This window comes from Manis pentadactyla, chromosome 14, assembly GCF_030020395.1.
Source record: "Manis pentadactyla isolate mManPen7 chromosome 14, mManPen7.hap1, whole genome shotgun sequence".
Classification (NCBI taxonomy): Eukaryota; Metazoa; Chordata; class Mammalia; order Pholidota; family Manidae; genus Manis; species Manis pentadactyla.
Genome location: NC_080032.1, coordinates 36525445 through 36541353, shown reverse-complemented (window position 1 = coordinate 36541353; position 15909 = coordinate 36525445). Strand labels below are relative to the sequence as shown.

The 15909-nt window shown below is 45.9% G+C and overlaps 1 protein-coding gene and 1 long non-coding RNA gene across 3 annotated transcripts in view; one reads left to right on the top strand and one right to left on the bottom strand.

The window, feature by feature from the left end:
• CMTM7 (CKLF like MARVEL transmembrane domain containing 7) overlaps positions 1–15909 on the top strand; it is a 58099-nt gene that overhangs the window by 402 nt on the left and 41788 nt on the right. The window lies entirely within an intron of this gene.
• On the bottom strand, positions 3149–11272 carry LOC118915756 (uncharacterized). Its single transcript, XR_008993567.1, has 3 exons — positions 9789–11272; positions 9078–9239; positions 3149–7727 (listed from the first exon to the last, which is right to left on the bottom strand). It is a non-coding gene; the product is annotated as an uncharacterized LOC118915756 (long non-coding RNA).

Sequence of the window (15909 nt, the reverse complement as noted above, 5' to 3'; positions counted from 1 at the left end):
TCCGGGGTCCCAGGTTTGTCCAGGCACCTCTCTCTGGGGCCTGGTCCAACGTCTGACAGAAACCGCAGGCAAACGTTCCTTTTCGTCTTCCTTCCTCTTTGAGCCGCGCCGCCCTGACCCGAGCGGGGGTGGGAGAGTCGCCCCGCGCCGAGCTGAGGCAGCGCAGCCGACCTCCCCGCCCTGCGGCCTCTGCTGTGCTCCGAACGCGGGGGGCCCTCCTGCTGTGGGGCGGTGTCCCCCGGCGAGGAGGGCCCAACTCCAGCCCTGTGGGGAAAAGAACGGGGGCCCCTGGGCAGCCGTCGGTGTCCCTGCCCTCCCAAGTTCCAAGGGAGGGCCCAGGCGATCAGTGGCGAAGGTCTGTTTAGACGGGCTAGTTTTTGCCCCTTCCCCAAGGGATGCTGTTGAAGTCCCCCAGTGGAAGCCTGACACCCCGGCTTTACGAGCCCTGTATATACTGCTTTTTCTATTTATACGTACCTGTGATAAATTTTAATTAATGAACTAGGCACAGTAAGAGACTGACAATAATAAAATAGAACAATTCTAACAATATACTGTAATAAAAGTTTTGAATGTGGTCTCTTGCTTTCTCAAAATACCTTTGCTGTACTATATTCACCCTTCTTCCACTTGAGATGATGTGAGATTATAAAATGCCAAGGTGAAGACATGGAGTGAGGGGAGCCACTGGGCATTGATTGTGACTTAGCTTTAGGCTGCTATTGACTTTCAGGCGATTTATCAAGAGGACCTCGGAGCTCAGGTAACTAAAACCACAGATAAGGAGGTACTACTGTACTTATTTTGGGGAGGCAGAATCGCCTGAGTGGGGGTCAGCTCCAGAGACAGGCAGGTGACAGCCTGGGCTCTGAGTGTGACCAGCATGGTGCAGGAGCTTCTCAGGGCAGACACTCTCTGGCCTGTTCTCTTGTCTGCCACTCATTTGTTTTCTCCCTTCTCATTTTTTTCCCTCTTTAAACAGTCTTGCTCTCAAACACCTTTTCCCATTTGTCTGATGTGTTTTGAAACTGGGTTGGGCTGTTTGTAACTCTCCATTCATTGTAATGTTTGCAGCAAGAGTGGTGGATGGGGAAGTAGTAGTTTTGAAGAGGGATGTGAACATAGGAATGTGGGGAGAGGAACGAGGAAGGTTCCAGACCCAGAAGCTGGGGACTGCTGAGGTGGACCAGCCCCAGGGTCTGGACCCCTGGCACCGTCATGCTGTGTGTAGAGGGGGCTCTTATTTCCTGTTTGGCCTAGATATGAAGGGAAAGGGGAGCGAGTTCCCTTTTCTCTGTGAAGGGTGTCCAGATGGACCAAAAACTAGGAAGCAGAGGCATGTTAGCTACTACTAACAAAAAAAAAATTGTGCTGACCAATGTTGACTTGAGCAAGGCATTTTTTGACTCAGGCTAAGACTGCTGATCAGCCAGGTAGAGGAGACCAGCCTACCTACCCATCCTTAAAAGGTGGGTTGGGGTGAGATCCTGCCTGAGTGCATGAGTATAGTGGATAGTGGACAAAGATCAGAATCAGAAACCTCCATTTGGTCCATGAGTTTGAGACAAAGGTAATGGGAGTGAGAAGGTTTCAGGTTGGTCCATGAGGCTGGTGGACAAAGATTGTGGAGAAGAGAAACCTCCATTTCATTTTAAAGTCCTCAGCTAGCCTCTTGTCTGTGGCCCTTGTGCCAGGTTGCAGGTGACAATGATGGGGCCTGGATGTTTCAAAGAGAAAACAAAAACTTGGAGAATTACTTCTATGTGTGACCCTCTTAAAACCATTCCCAGAGGTTTCTTACACCTGCTTCCTTCCCTGGGGAACCCCCTGTGGCTGCAGGCTGGTTTGAGCAGAGCCCCGGGAGTGAACTTGCCCTTGCAGGGTGGTCATATTACAAAAGAGAGACTGTCACAATATAGGGCTGTCTGCTCGGGCCCCTTGTGTACCTCTTCCCCATTCTCCTCCCCTCCTCTCTTCCGGGACGCCTGTTTGGGCATTTGCTGTTCTCTTGTATCCTTGGCTGGAAAACAATCACATAGTCAAGTTCTATCGCTGGGGAAGCAGAAGCCGCTGAAGTGGTGCAACCCTTTGGGCACTCTATCTGTGGGTCTCTGATTTTGAACATTGATGTCTTATTTGCATCCTAAACAGACTGACCCTTATGTACTAGACTTCCCATAAAGAGTTTTCATCATCATCTGATCAACAGACCTGTCAAAATAATTCCTTAAAAAATCATTGAAAAGGATGTTCCCTTGGAGAACAACTTCTTTGCTTTGAGTTCCTCCTGGGTCCATCACTATCAGAAAAATGAGAAGGTGAGAAAGCAGGAAGAATTTCTATACGAATGTTTTACTTGTCATTTTAACAAATCCTTATAATCCTGTGCCTCTGGTGACTTAGTTTCTTTGGTCTTGCTCTTCAGACTAGACACAGTCACAGTTTTTGGCCCTCAGGGACTGGTTTTGTGTGTATGCGGTTTATAGCTATGTTTTTTGATCCCTGCTATTGTTTATGATAATGTGCTAGGAATTGTATACTCTATACCATGTACGTGCCATGAAATGTTTTTAAGAATCCAGCAAAGTAATATGTTTGGAAAATGAGGAAACTGGCTGAAAGGTTGAGCTACTGAAGTCACACAGCTGTCAGCAGCAGGGGTGGGACCAACCCAGGCCTCCCTGGCCTGGTGTCCCAGAAGACCCAGAGTTGTTGCTTGTTAAGAGATTCAGGGAAATTAGTGCCACAGCGAGACACCACTTCACACCCAGTAGGCTGGCAACAGCATAAAAGATAAAGCGACAAGCCTAAGGATGTGGAGGATCTAAAGAAATCAGACCCTCCTACACTGCCAGTGGGAACGTAAAGTAGGGCAGTCACTATGGTGACTAGTCCAGCAGTTCCTCAAACCATTCAGCAGAGAGTTGCTGTATAATCCAGCAGTTCCACTCCTTGTTGTATACTCAAGAGTAAATGACAGCATATGTCTACGCAAACATGTCCATCAACGTCCATAGCAGCATTATTCCTAATTGCCAAAAAGTGGAAACAGCCCAAATGTGATAGATAAAACATGGCACATTCATATAATAGAATGTTATTCAGCAGAAACAGGAATGAAATACTGATTCATGCTATAACATGAAGGAACCTTGAAACATGGTAAGTGAAAGAAGTCAGATGCAAAAGACTGTATACTGTATGATCCCATTTGCATGAAATGTCCACAGCAGGCAGATGAGTAGATAGTGGCTGCTTTGGGCTGGGGACTGGGGAGCAATGGGGAGTGGCTACTCATGGGTATAGGGTGTCTTTCTGGGGTGACGAAAAGATTCTAAAATTGGTTGTGGTGGTGGTTGCCCAACTCAGTTACTAGACTAAAAACCACTGAATTGAACACTTTAAATGTGTGAATTATATCTCAATAAAGCTGTTAGAAATAGATCTGGGCAAGAGTTGGGGATGGGGGGAGCTACTCTGCATGAAGCCACTGGGTGTGGGAGGGCCACACCATACTTCTCTCTTGGTGTCCCCCCACATCCACGGCTAGAGGAAGGAATGTCCACCTGCAAGCCTCAGTGGAAACTGCAAGTCTGAGCTGGAGAGCTGGTCTCCTGGTGTCATCTGGGTGCCTAAGGGGCCTGAGCTGGAAAGGATGCCCTGAGGTCTGAAGGGGTCCTGAAGCCCTTGCTTGTGGCCTCACCAGCAACATTCCTCGTCAGTCTGTTTGTTCAGCAGACATTCATGAGGGCTACGTCCACCTCCATCTCTGCAGAAGCAGATGGCTATGTCAGAGCCCTTGCCCTTAAGAAGTCTGTGGTTCCATTGAGAAGACAGACAAGTCCCAAATTGTCAGGGACATAAAAGCCCTGATTGTTGACCGCATTGGGGAGGAAGGATGGAGGGAAAACGAAGGTATCATTTGAGTTGAATCTTCAGAGATGAGTATGGTTTGTCAGCTTAGGGGTGCCCTGTTTACCTCACCAAGCCTTTATTCAGGGTGTGTGAGCTGGAGAGAAGTGATATGTTGCAGGTGGTGGGCTGGAAGAAGATACAGCATGAGCCAATGTCCAGGCAGTTCCTAACCTTCCCTCCCACGACACTGAGAAAGGCTTTCATCTAATTTATTGAGCATCTGCTGCGTTCCTGTGGGAGGTATATGCTGTGCAGCAGTTAACAAGAGCAACCCTTTCTGCCTGTGCAGGAAAACAGAGACTGTGACATCTGCAGAACCATATGGAAAGAGAATCAGAATGTAGTTTCATACACAGCAAAGATGGAAGCCTAAATGTCTTCCAGAAGGTTCACTTATTTATTCAGCAAATATTTGAGCACCTACTGTATGCCAGGACACTTTAGAAACAAAAGGAAGCAGACAGATCAGCCCCTGTCCTCATACTCCAATAGGGAACATAAACATTAATAAAATGATTACTGATACATAACTATACAGTGGGACAAAAGCTAGGAAAGAGAAGTATTCCATACCACAGAGAATTAATGAGGGCATCTGAACTGTCTGGGAGGTAAGAGGAATACTGAAGGATGAGGGAACAGCATTACTGGGAGAAGAGCACAGACAGTGGCTCTGAGACTGGAGGAAGGAGTATTGCTAGGGTTGGAGGGGAGGGGACAACCTTGCGTGGATGAGAATGGAGAAACATGCAGGGACCAGAACCCACCATCTGCCAGATCCTGATGAGGGTCTGGCCCTTAATCGAAGAGTATCAGGGAAGCATCATGTTAGTATCAACCCTCCCTCCATTGACATGGTGGTTCTCTCTCAACTTGGGGCTGAACTGCCTGCAAGGGGTTATTTTGGAATTTCATGGAAGCATTTTTGGTTGTCACAGGGATTAAGATCAGATTGTGCATACATTTTATTTCAGGATAGTAATGAGGGCTTTGCAAAAATATTTAATATCCTAAAGAGATGCTTTGTGTGAAGTAGGACTGAAGGAGCCTACCCCAGCTGGATGCGCCCTGAGCAGATGTGAGTCTGGAAGGGGAGCACAATGTTTTCTGGCAGGGAGGACATCCTCAAGTCCCTCCAGGAGGTCGGGGCAATCGGGCTTCACTTCAGGAATTCACAGCCCCATTCCCAAACAGAATTAGACCACGGGGAGTCTCAGCCCCTGGTACAGCTGTAAATAGACCTGTGAGTGGAAAACGACCAGCCTAACCCAGAACGGTCCATCCCTCTGCGTTCTGATTTAGATCTGGGTCAGGCCAGCCAAAGCAGTCTGCACACCCAGGCCCTGTTTCCTGGAAGCTGAAGAGTTAAAGGCAGCAAAGAAACTCAGTGTCAGGATTCTTTGACCCCAACCCAATCCTGATCCAAGAACAAGAAACTACTTTTTCTATCAATGTTCAAACAAAATGAAAATAATGAAACATCATAAGTTATGGGCTTTATATCCAGTAACAGAAGTAATGTTTGTTCCTTGTAGAAATTTTGAGAAACACCTAGAGGAAAGTATACTCTCCCACCTCCTCTCCCTGAGATTAATATTTAAACTAAATTTTATACTGTTTCATAGTAGACATGCATAATTTGGGAGTGTGTGTGTTTTACAAAATGAAGATCTATACATATTTTATGAAGTGCTCTTTTTGCTTTATATGTGATGAATGTTTTCTCATGTCACTTAACATTCATCTGCAATTTGGCTTTTAATAGTGTTACTGTATCCAGTCCTGGATGTACTGTGGTCTCTGTGACCAGTTCCTCTCCCTTATTGTGGCCCAAGGAGCTTCTGGTTCTGCCCAAGGCTGTGATGAACTTCCTTGTAAGAACTCCTGGTGTACAGATCTATAAATAACTTCCTCAGGATACATGAGGTGACCTCTTACAGAGAGAGAAATGAAGTGCTTCTTGCCCTTCAGAGCATGGTGGCATTAAACGGTTGTCTAAACTTTTAGCATCTAGAAATACAGGTATCTCTTTATCATCCAGAAATTTCAAGGAGCCAAATGTGATAGCAATATTTTAAGTTGTAATAGTGTTTTTGGTGTCTGATAGTTTGGAAAAGGAACAATGAAATTGACAGGCTGGAGAATTCTGCAATGCTTTTAAATGCACTTGCACTTCAGTGATGGCAATAGCATGTGCCTACATTTAAAGAATCGTAGTTCTACACAGGTGTGAGGCCTTATTTACTCTGCCTGCAGAGTATGTGGATCTCTTAACTACGAGCAAGAAGTCTCCTCCAGGACACCCCAAATAACTATCTGCCCCCAGATTGGTAACCACTGGCCAGAGGAGATGGTACTGATGAAGACACCAGCTGAAGGGTCTGCCAGGCTGCAGGGGCTGGGGTGGAATGGGGTTCTGGAGAGAGTCCCATGGGTTTCTGGCATTAGAGCGGGTCCTAGAGACCCTCCAGGGCAGTCCTAGGCCTCACTTGGGGGACTCCCTGTGTGGGTCAGTGTGTTTATTTAAATTCTTGTGTTAGGGACGCCCTCCTCTGCACCCCCTTCCTCCCTCCCCCGCTTCTCAGCTCCACAAGAAGTCCATCTGTTTCCTCCCTGCTGCCTTCTGCCTGCTCAGCTGGCTGGCACGCTGCCCACAGAGGCCTCTCTCTGACCTGCCGCCTGCCACATGCTCACTGTCTGTCGCCAGCTCTGCTCAGTGGTTCTCTCACCCGCTGCTCACTCCCCGGCCATTCCACACTGGGGTCCTTAGCAACTCCTGGCATCAGCAGCCTGGCTCGGGGCCTGGCCCTGGCTGCCACTTACTTGCTCAGCAGCTCCACTCTGCCCCCGGCAACAGGAGGATGGGTGGGAATCTGTCCCTCCTCCCAGCCCCCGCCCATCCCACGCTCCATGGCGGAAATCATTAACAGAAGCTTCTTGGCCTCCTGCAGAGAAAGTCTTGCACCTGGCATGGCACGGACATGGCCCTTCCATTTCCTGGGGCAGTCACACTCGTTTTAAAATTGTTATTTTGCTTCAAATAGATAGGATAAATTGAGTGATAAAGAGAAATTGCCTGTGAAGCAGTTTCCATATATTATCCACAGAAAGGATTGTTGTGAAACTTAAGAGAAAAGCAGTATCATCCTGACTTTTAAAGATGGAGAAAATGAAGCTCCTTCAGAGGGGAATCGGAAGGGGGTAAAGGAGAAAATAATTAAATGCTTTCAGGTACAGAGTAAATTGGAACCTTCTGGAAAACAGAATTACTCCAGTATGACCTCAATATGTTTTTACTCATTTCTTCCTCTTCGATTTTCTTTATTCCCCTCAGAAGGCAGAAACAACACTAATATTGTTTACAAAGAACTCTTGCTTGAACTTTTCCTCTCAAAGATGGAAGTGTTATTTAATAATAATAAGGGCGCCTGTCACTGAGTTCCCATCAGGTGTTAGCCACTGGGCTAGGTGCTTTACATAGTCACCTCATTTAATCCTCCTGATAGCTAGGGCATTATCTGCATTTTACAGATGAGGGAACAGGCGCAGAGAGGTTAGGTAACTTACCCAAAGTCACAGAGCCATAAATACTGAAGTTGGGTTTTGGGCCAGGCAGTTTGAGTCCAGATCCTGAGCTCATAAAAGGACAGTTTGGGGTCGTTTCTTTTTCATTATCATAAGCCATATGTATTTTCACATATCACTTAAACTTGTTTGGAAACGATGTTGTGATAACTGCATATGCATCCAGTATTTGGCTGCACCGTAATTTATCCACCTGGCTCCTCATTGGTGGGCAGGCTTCAGCAGACCTGAAAGGAAGTGCAGTGAGATATAACAGCAGGTGCAAGTGACAATTTCATCCTTTGCCAGAGATGAAATCAGCAGGAGTGGGGAAAACCCCTCACCAGGGTATCAAACAGTGTGTGTATGGTATTTTAGAAAGTGTGCATGTTACCCACAGCGCTGCTGGAAGGCTTAAGAGGAAACCATCATTATTAATCCTCATTTTTAAGTTCTGAGTTCTGGAAGGATTGGGAAGAGAAATGGGAACTAAGGTTTAGTGTCTGTTCTACTATGTTAGGTGATTTTTATGTGCAGTTTTCCTTGGTTTAGCCCTTCTAGTGACTCTGTATGTTCTTTATTTTCCCCTTCTTTTGGTTGAACAGGAGCTGGGAGGTTTTGTAACTTGCCCAAAGTTCAAAGTATCCATTCAATTCTAGAGCCAGCACTTGAACCCAGGTGTGGCCAAGCCTAGCCTTTTCCCACCGTGGTCTGCCATCTTTCCAAGTGTGGTGAGCAGGCTCTTAGGCTCACCCACGATAACAGACACCCTAGGGTGACCCCCAATGAGTTACAACCTGTGTAATTCCAGCCTCTTGAAAGTGGGAGGGTCATGTGACTTGCTTCTAACCAGTAAAATAGAGCAAAGGTGAGGGGTATCATTCCAATGATATGTTGCAGATGTAATTAAGGTCCCACATCAGTTGATTCTGAGTTCATCAAAAGGAGATTACCTTCCAGTGGGCCTTGTTCAATTAGATGAAAGTCTTTAAGGAGGTACTGGGTTCTTCCCAAAGAGGGAGATTCTCCTGCTGGCCCTGAAGGCGTAACTCCTTACTGGGAAAAGCCTGGCAAAAGGCCATGTGGCACGCACCTATAGGCCATATCTAGAGCAGCTCTCAGCTGACAGCAAGAAAACAGGGACCTCAGTCCTCCACCTGCAAGGAATTGAATTCTACCCACAACCATTTAAGTCCAGAAGAGGACCTCAAGGCTCAGATGAAACCCCCAGCCTGGACGACATCTTGCTTGCATCCTTGTGAGATCCTGGTCAGAAGACTCCTGGCCTGGGCTCCTGACCAGTGGATATTGTGAGATGATAAATGAATGTTGTTTTAAGCTCATTAGTTTGTGGTAATTTGTTACACAGTAATAGGTAACACCCCCAGGAGCCCCTGTATTCTTCATTGGCTCTGGCTCCCATGTGGCTGCTCCTCAGCAAGGAAAGATGGGGCAACAGTAGTGCAGGAGCCAGAAAGTGCTATGCCATTTTTATAGTGATAAAATTTTTATAGTCATGTCATTGAATTCCTGTGGAGCAAATCTGTTGAGTTCTTGATCTGGGAAGTATGCTGAAGGCATTATTTGCAAGAACTCACCTGTCATTATGACATCCCTCAGAGGTGCCGTATCCCCATTTTATAGATGAGGAAGCTGGTGTGCAGCCCTGTCTGCAGCCACTAGGCTTGTGAGAGCTGCCTCCATTTCCCAGCTGTCCCAGCTGTCCCAGCTCTCCTCCACAGTCCCTTCCAAGAGCTGTTCTAAAAAATAATGGTTGTACAGTTGTTAACATCGTATTTACCTTTAAAAAATAGATAACATTCCCATGATCAAGATTTTAAAAGTACAAAAAAAACCCAGTTCTCACTTACCCTCCCTGGAGGTTACCAGTGACACTAATTTCTTATATTTCCTTGAGGAATTATTGTGTGTGTGTGTGTGTGTGTGTCTGTCCCCCACCCCAGTGAGAGCATACTTACCCTTGCTTCTCCCTTTCCAGCATGGAGAGAATTCCATGTCCATTCAGAAAGAGTATTCTCATTCTCCCCATTCTCTTTAACAGCTGCATTGTTGCTCCAGAGAATAGATTTACCATAATTTATTTGCCCAGCACCTAGTGACAGCATTTAGATTATTTCCCATCTCTTGTTATTTCATGGTGCTGTAATGTATACCCCTGCACATATCCTAGTTTTGTGTGTGCTCAAGAATATCAGGAGAAATTCCTAGAAGTAGAATTTCTGGGCCATTTGTTGCCTGCTGTTGGAAATTTTTTCTTATGTTCTAAAACGCAGATTCCCAAACATCACCTTGTGACCTCCACGAGGGCGTCAGGGGTCTTCCACATCATTGCCATTGGGAAAGACTAGTGTTCAGAAGGTGTTGAGTTCCCCTGCTCTGGTCTCCCACTTCGCTTTAAGATACTAGGAACCAGGGTCTGGAAATATGACCAGGATTTTTCTTAGAATTTCCCAGCGTCCATCACAGGGAGTGTTGGAGTCAGCTTCCCTAGAAGTAGAGCTAGAGATGGGGATTCTTGTGCAACTGGTTTGAGAGCAGGAAGCAGGCCGGGGCAGAAGGAGCTAGACAAAGGCTGAGTTTTGAAGTCTAGCCTCAGCCTGATCTTTCAGGGAGCTCTGGAAAGTGTGGCGCACCAGACAGTCTCCTGTTTTGAGGCAGTGGAGCTGGAATTTTGTGCCCTTCATCAGCTATGGACCAGGGAAGGGAGCAGATAAAGTCTTAGGGACCTCCCAGCTGGACAGCGGCAGCAGTCCCGGGGAAATTAGGTGGGAGGAGCTGGCGCAGCGCCCCCTGCAGGAGCTGGGTAGGAATGCACTGAGCTGGTGAAGCCCCAAGAGCAGGACACCAGTGGACTGCTGTGTTCCGCAGGAGCCGCTGGGATTGTTTCCGGCCTTTCTGGGCTCTGCTGAGGCTCGAAGCTTACTCCTCTGGGGACATACAAACCTGACTGCAGCCTCCTTCCACCCGCAAAACTGGTTTATCAGTATTCTTGTTCCAGGCACCCCCCCCAGCTCTGCAATGCCAGGCAGCTGCCTGACAGACCCACAGGGTTTTGGTGTTACCTTTTCCTGTCTACTTAAACAGTGATGTTATTTTTTTCAACTCCTATTTGAAACAGGGGAGAGGAAAACAATGTTTACTGAGTGAAAAATAAAATCAATAGGGAGCAAAATTATTTCTGTAATCTTTTACGGGAAATTAGAAGCAGTGTCACTGTAGCATAAATAATTTGTTTTAACTCTTCAGAAGGAGCTAAGATCATAACCACAGAAAAAGTTTCCTGGAGAACAATATTTGATTTCACAGATGGGGCTATATTGACACATACTGTTAAGAGTTTCACTCACACTTGGAAAAGGTAAAAGAGGACCACTGACATTCCTAAAGGGTTCCTAGAGTGTCACCTTTATTGAGCGGTGTGTTCTGTTTACTGACTGTCACTTTAGGCAGAAGAAAGAGCTAATGCAGCCCCTGGGCCCGATAGGGGTCTCCTTGCCGACAGTCTACCGTCACAGTTTGTGGGGACATCAGTCCTGTATTTACAGATGAGATTGCTGCTTCAGTATTACAGTTGACTTAGTATGGCTTAGGGATGAAGAATTGCTTTCCAGTTGTAGAGGGTTGAATGGTAGGCCCCCAAAGATATATCCACACCCTAATCCTGAGAACCTGTGAATGTTACTTTATTTGCAACAAGGGTCTTTCCAGGTGAAATTAAGCTAAGGGTCTTGAAATGATTATCTGGGAGGCCCCTAAATCCAATGACAGGTGTTTTTGTGACAGACACCCAAGGGAGGAGAAGGCGATGGTGCTGTGGAGTGTGGCAGAGTGCAGTGATGCAGCTATGAGCCCAGGAATATCAGGACAGCCACCCGAGGCTGGAAGAAGCAAGGAGAGGATTCTCCCAAGAGACTCAGTTCTGTGGTGCCTTGACTTCAGCCCAGTGGTACTCATCTCAGATGTCTGACCTCCAGAAATGTGAAAGAATAAATTCCTGTTATTTTTAAGCCACCAAGTTTATAGTAATATGTCACAGCAGCCACAGGAAACTAATACATCCAATTCAAGACTTCCCATTGCAGTCAGATTCTAAAAATCTATAGCATAGTAGACTGTAGACATTTAATGTCGTCTTCTTTAAAAAGCACTTTGTTAATTTCCAGGAATGATGTTTCAGAGAGGTGACGGCCACTCTCTGCCACTCTGGATGGCAGTTACATTCTCAGTCTTCTTTATTTTGCTACATCTTTTTCCTTAAGTGCTTATTCAAAGAGAGAATCAGTCATTGAATTTCTGCTGAGAACAGCAGAACCATAAAGACAGCGCAAAAGTGAAGACATCAGAGGGTCATTCTCAGATGGCAGGGTGGACACAAATGATAAGATGCTGCGGCTCAAAATACATGTATTAAGGTGGTCAAACTAGCCCTGCTTAATCTACTGCTAGTGAAATAGTTACTGTTTTTTTTCATGGTTTGTAGAAGTGCCTGGTGATTTAAGTCTCTAAATTATAGATACTTTTGTAACTTTTTATTTATAAATAATTCCAGATTTACAGACACTTGGCAGAAGCAGTGCCAAGAACTCCCCCTTTACCCTTCCCCCAAGTTCTCAACTGTTCACCTTTTACCACATTTGTTTATAATCACTTTCCATTTATAGACATACTGTTTTTCCTCTGAACCATTTGAGCGTAAGTTGGCAGACATAATGCCCTTTTGCACAGTGGTACCTCAGAGTGTATTTCCTAAGAAGAGGGACCTTCTCTTGTATAACTGCAGTACACTTACTTAAATCGGGAAATTCATGGCACCATGCCCCTGTCTAATCTACCAGCCTTATTCAGATGTCGTCAGTTGACCCACTATTGTCCTTTTCCTGGCCTAGGATCCCATCCCAGATCATGAGTTGCATTCAGTTGTCAGATATCTTTAATCACTTTCAATCCGGAGCAGCTTTTCTTGTCTTTCATGACCTTGACATTTGTGCAGAGCCTAGGACAAAGCAGTCCCACTGTGGGATATTGAAGTCGGTTTGGCAGGACCCTCTGATTCTCAGCATTTTGTAGCTACAAGGGAGGCAGAAAAGAAATGAAAGAGAAGACAGGTTTGCATTACGAACACTTTATCTCAGTTTTAGTGCCTTCGTTTTTACAAAAGACCCTTCTGCAAACTTCCTATCTGAGGTTAATATTTAATAGTTCATGTTGAGCTTAACTGCATGTCCTGTCTTCAAAAAAATAAAAGTCTTATCTCAAACATCACATCCTTGGGACAATGGCTAAAATGTCTGGAGGGCTTATACCCTATCAAGTCCTGTTCTGTAAACAACAATGTGAAGTACCTCATGTAATCCTCCCAATAGCTCTGTCGTTTAGGGACTACTGTTTCTGTATTTTATGCCAAGCGTATGAACTCACGGCAATCATGCAGCCAGATTCTGCTGTACAGGGTTTAACTCCATGGCAGGGGTGTTTAGCTGTTCACCAAAAACTTGTGCTCTCTCTTCACAGTGTGGGGTTGTCTCTGGTTGGCAGCTGTGCAGCCACAGGCATTTCCTGCAGTCTTTTGTTTAAGGGGGGCCATGCAGTTCGTTCCCACCAATGGAGTGAGAGTAGAAGTGACACTTGTCACTTCCTGTCTGAGGCTTTTCAAAGGCAGGATTCTCTTTCCTTTTCTGTCAGCTATATGCAGAAGATTGTAAGCCCCTATTTTTCATGTGTTATAGATAAGGAAACAGAAACACACCCAGGTCTAGCAAGTGCCTGCTGCCTGTCTGCAGCTCCCAGTCCTGTCTCCAGGGCCATGCCTTCTCCAGCAACCCCCCAACTAAAGTGTCCCCCAGCTCCACCCAACCCCATCACCCTCTCCTGTTGCCACTCTGCCTTCTTCACAGCTCTTCTCTAGCCAACACCCCCTTGTTCACTTCTTTGTGATGTATTTTCAGTGGTCTTCTCCCCCAGGACCTGCACTGCAGAGGGGCAGCGGCCCTTCTCTGGGCCACTGCAGGGCCACGCCTCCAGGTCCTGACCTGGTGCCAGAACATGGAAAGCCCTCACAATATATCTTTCTTTCTTTTTTTTTTTTTTTAATGAATGAAAGCATATTTTCTTTGCCAAAGCCTCTGGTAATAGTACTCCTTTCAAAAAAGTCAGCCTGGATGGAATGCTTAAGAGACTTGGACCTTCCTCAGAAGATGTGAAAATGCTGAGTGTGGGCCACAGGCCCAGAAGGTGCGGTGGGCCTGGGGCACGGAAGTCCAGGCCTGCAGGCCAGGAAGCTGGGAGTCCCCACACAGCGGTGAGCGGCCAGACAAGATGCAGGGGACCCAGTGAGGAGAAGCTAGGATGTCCATCCTGGAACTTCTGATTACCATACAGCTTCTGTGCCATTGCCAGTGTGAGGGCGCCTTTCTGCTTTATTTCATTGAGCTGACAAGTTGCCACAAACTGACTGTCAAAATAGCAGTTTATTGTGCCAAAGCAAACGGAGGCAAGCCGAGGGTGAGGGTGTGTCTGTCAGGTTGTCGGCTGTCAGGACAGGGTTCCTAGTTTAAAACACCACCAGGAGACACTGAAAAGTGGCATTACTGTATTGGATTAGAGGCCGAAAGAATTGAATGCCAGAGGCGGCAAGCTCACTTTGGGATTTCTATTTCTGGCTCAGGTGCTAACCCTCTGATGTGATCCTGGTCACAGACCTTTGCCTGGCAGATCCTCCTTCAAGTCACTTCAGTGGATAAGTGTTCAGTGCCTACTCTGTTCCTGCACTGTGCCAGCTGCTGGGGGTACAGTAAGGAACAAGGCAGATCCAGCCCCTCCCCTTGGGCAGAAAATCTAGATACTGAGTGGGGGTCATTTCATCATCTCTAAGGTGCCACTGTTGTAGGCATTGCTAAGAAAAAGAAAACATTAATTATATGATAATACAAATCTCTTTCAACCCTTAGAATTATCATCTGATGCTCATGAAAAGAATCCCTTTAGACTTAATTAAACAGAGATTTTTTTATACTCTTGTGAATACATAAAAAGAAAAGTTGATGAAGGAAAATAAATTTGTTTGGATACTCCTAAAACTTCTTTATAGTCTGAGCTTTCCTCTTCTTTTTTCTTTTTTTTAATAGTTTTACACATGCTGTTATCTTCTGTTCCATCAAAGATGTGAGCAATGCAGCCATTCCTTAGGAGAATCCATAAAAACTGAAAGCCACTGGTGCTGGGCTCAGGAGCTGGCTTTTGACTCCCATGACGGGAATGATGCTAAATGTGCCACATTCACCAGCCCGCCATCTCAGCCCCACAAGCCTCTGGTTCCAAGGGCTTGTCTCTGGGATTTTCTTCCACACTGCTGACACCCACACCACAAGTTTTGACACTGGCACATTAGCACGTGGCAGGCGGAGGTAACCACTTTACAACTGCTGTCTGGTCTGACCGACAGCAACCGTAAGATTCATGCCTGACTGAGGGAAGTAAAAATGTGCACGAATGAGCATCTTTGAATCGGTTAAGTGTAGTCAGTATGAGGGTGCTGAGCATCACGAAGGAGGAAGAGCAGGATGCTGTGGGCACAGACAGTGGGTCCTCCTGCCTGGGACAGACCTTCATGGGGAAAGAGCCTCCAGGCTGAGACCTGAGTGTGGGAGGGGGCAGGGCAGGAGGAACAGGCAGGAAGAGTGGTCTGGAGGAGGGAACAGCCTGTGCAAATGCCCAGAGTGGAGAGAGAAGGTAGATGATTTGAAAACTTGGTCAGTTCACAAAATGGGCTTTTTGGTAGTGGTAGAGGCGGGAAGAGCTGAAGCCACAGGAATAAGTTAGTGGTGGGTCCATTAGGCTTTGACAACTTCTCAGTCACTGTCAACTGTCTCATAGAAACTGTTAGAGAAATTAGTGATGCAGTGAGCATGTTAATTTACCTGTTTCACCTGAGTCTTCCACTGAAGACATGTTATAGTTTTGGCATTTAATTTTTGTTTTGGGGATTCTATTATTACACAAATGTGATTAGAGTGTCATTAATTTAATTAGACCCAACAAATTAATTTTTTTAAAAATTCACCACTGGGCCCACCATTCCACAAATTCCACAGATCATTTATTTTGGGCCTTGTCTAAGTGTCTGCATGAAGTTTGCAGAGCTCTAATCCTACTGAGTACAATCAGGAATTCTGCTCCTTTTATTTTTTCATTGCAAAATACAGTATTTAGTAACATATCTCTTTTGCTGTAAGTCTTCATAATTGTTCATATTATGTACAATCATCTAAGTGGATATTCTTTAATATAACCATTCTCTTTTGAACATGCAGGTTGTTTTTGAGCTATTAGCTACTACAAATGATACTATGTTGACCATTTGCAGGGGTTGGCAAACTATAGCCCACTGTCCAAATCTGGCCTGCCACCTGT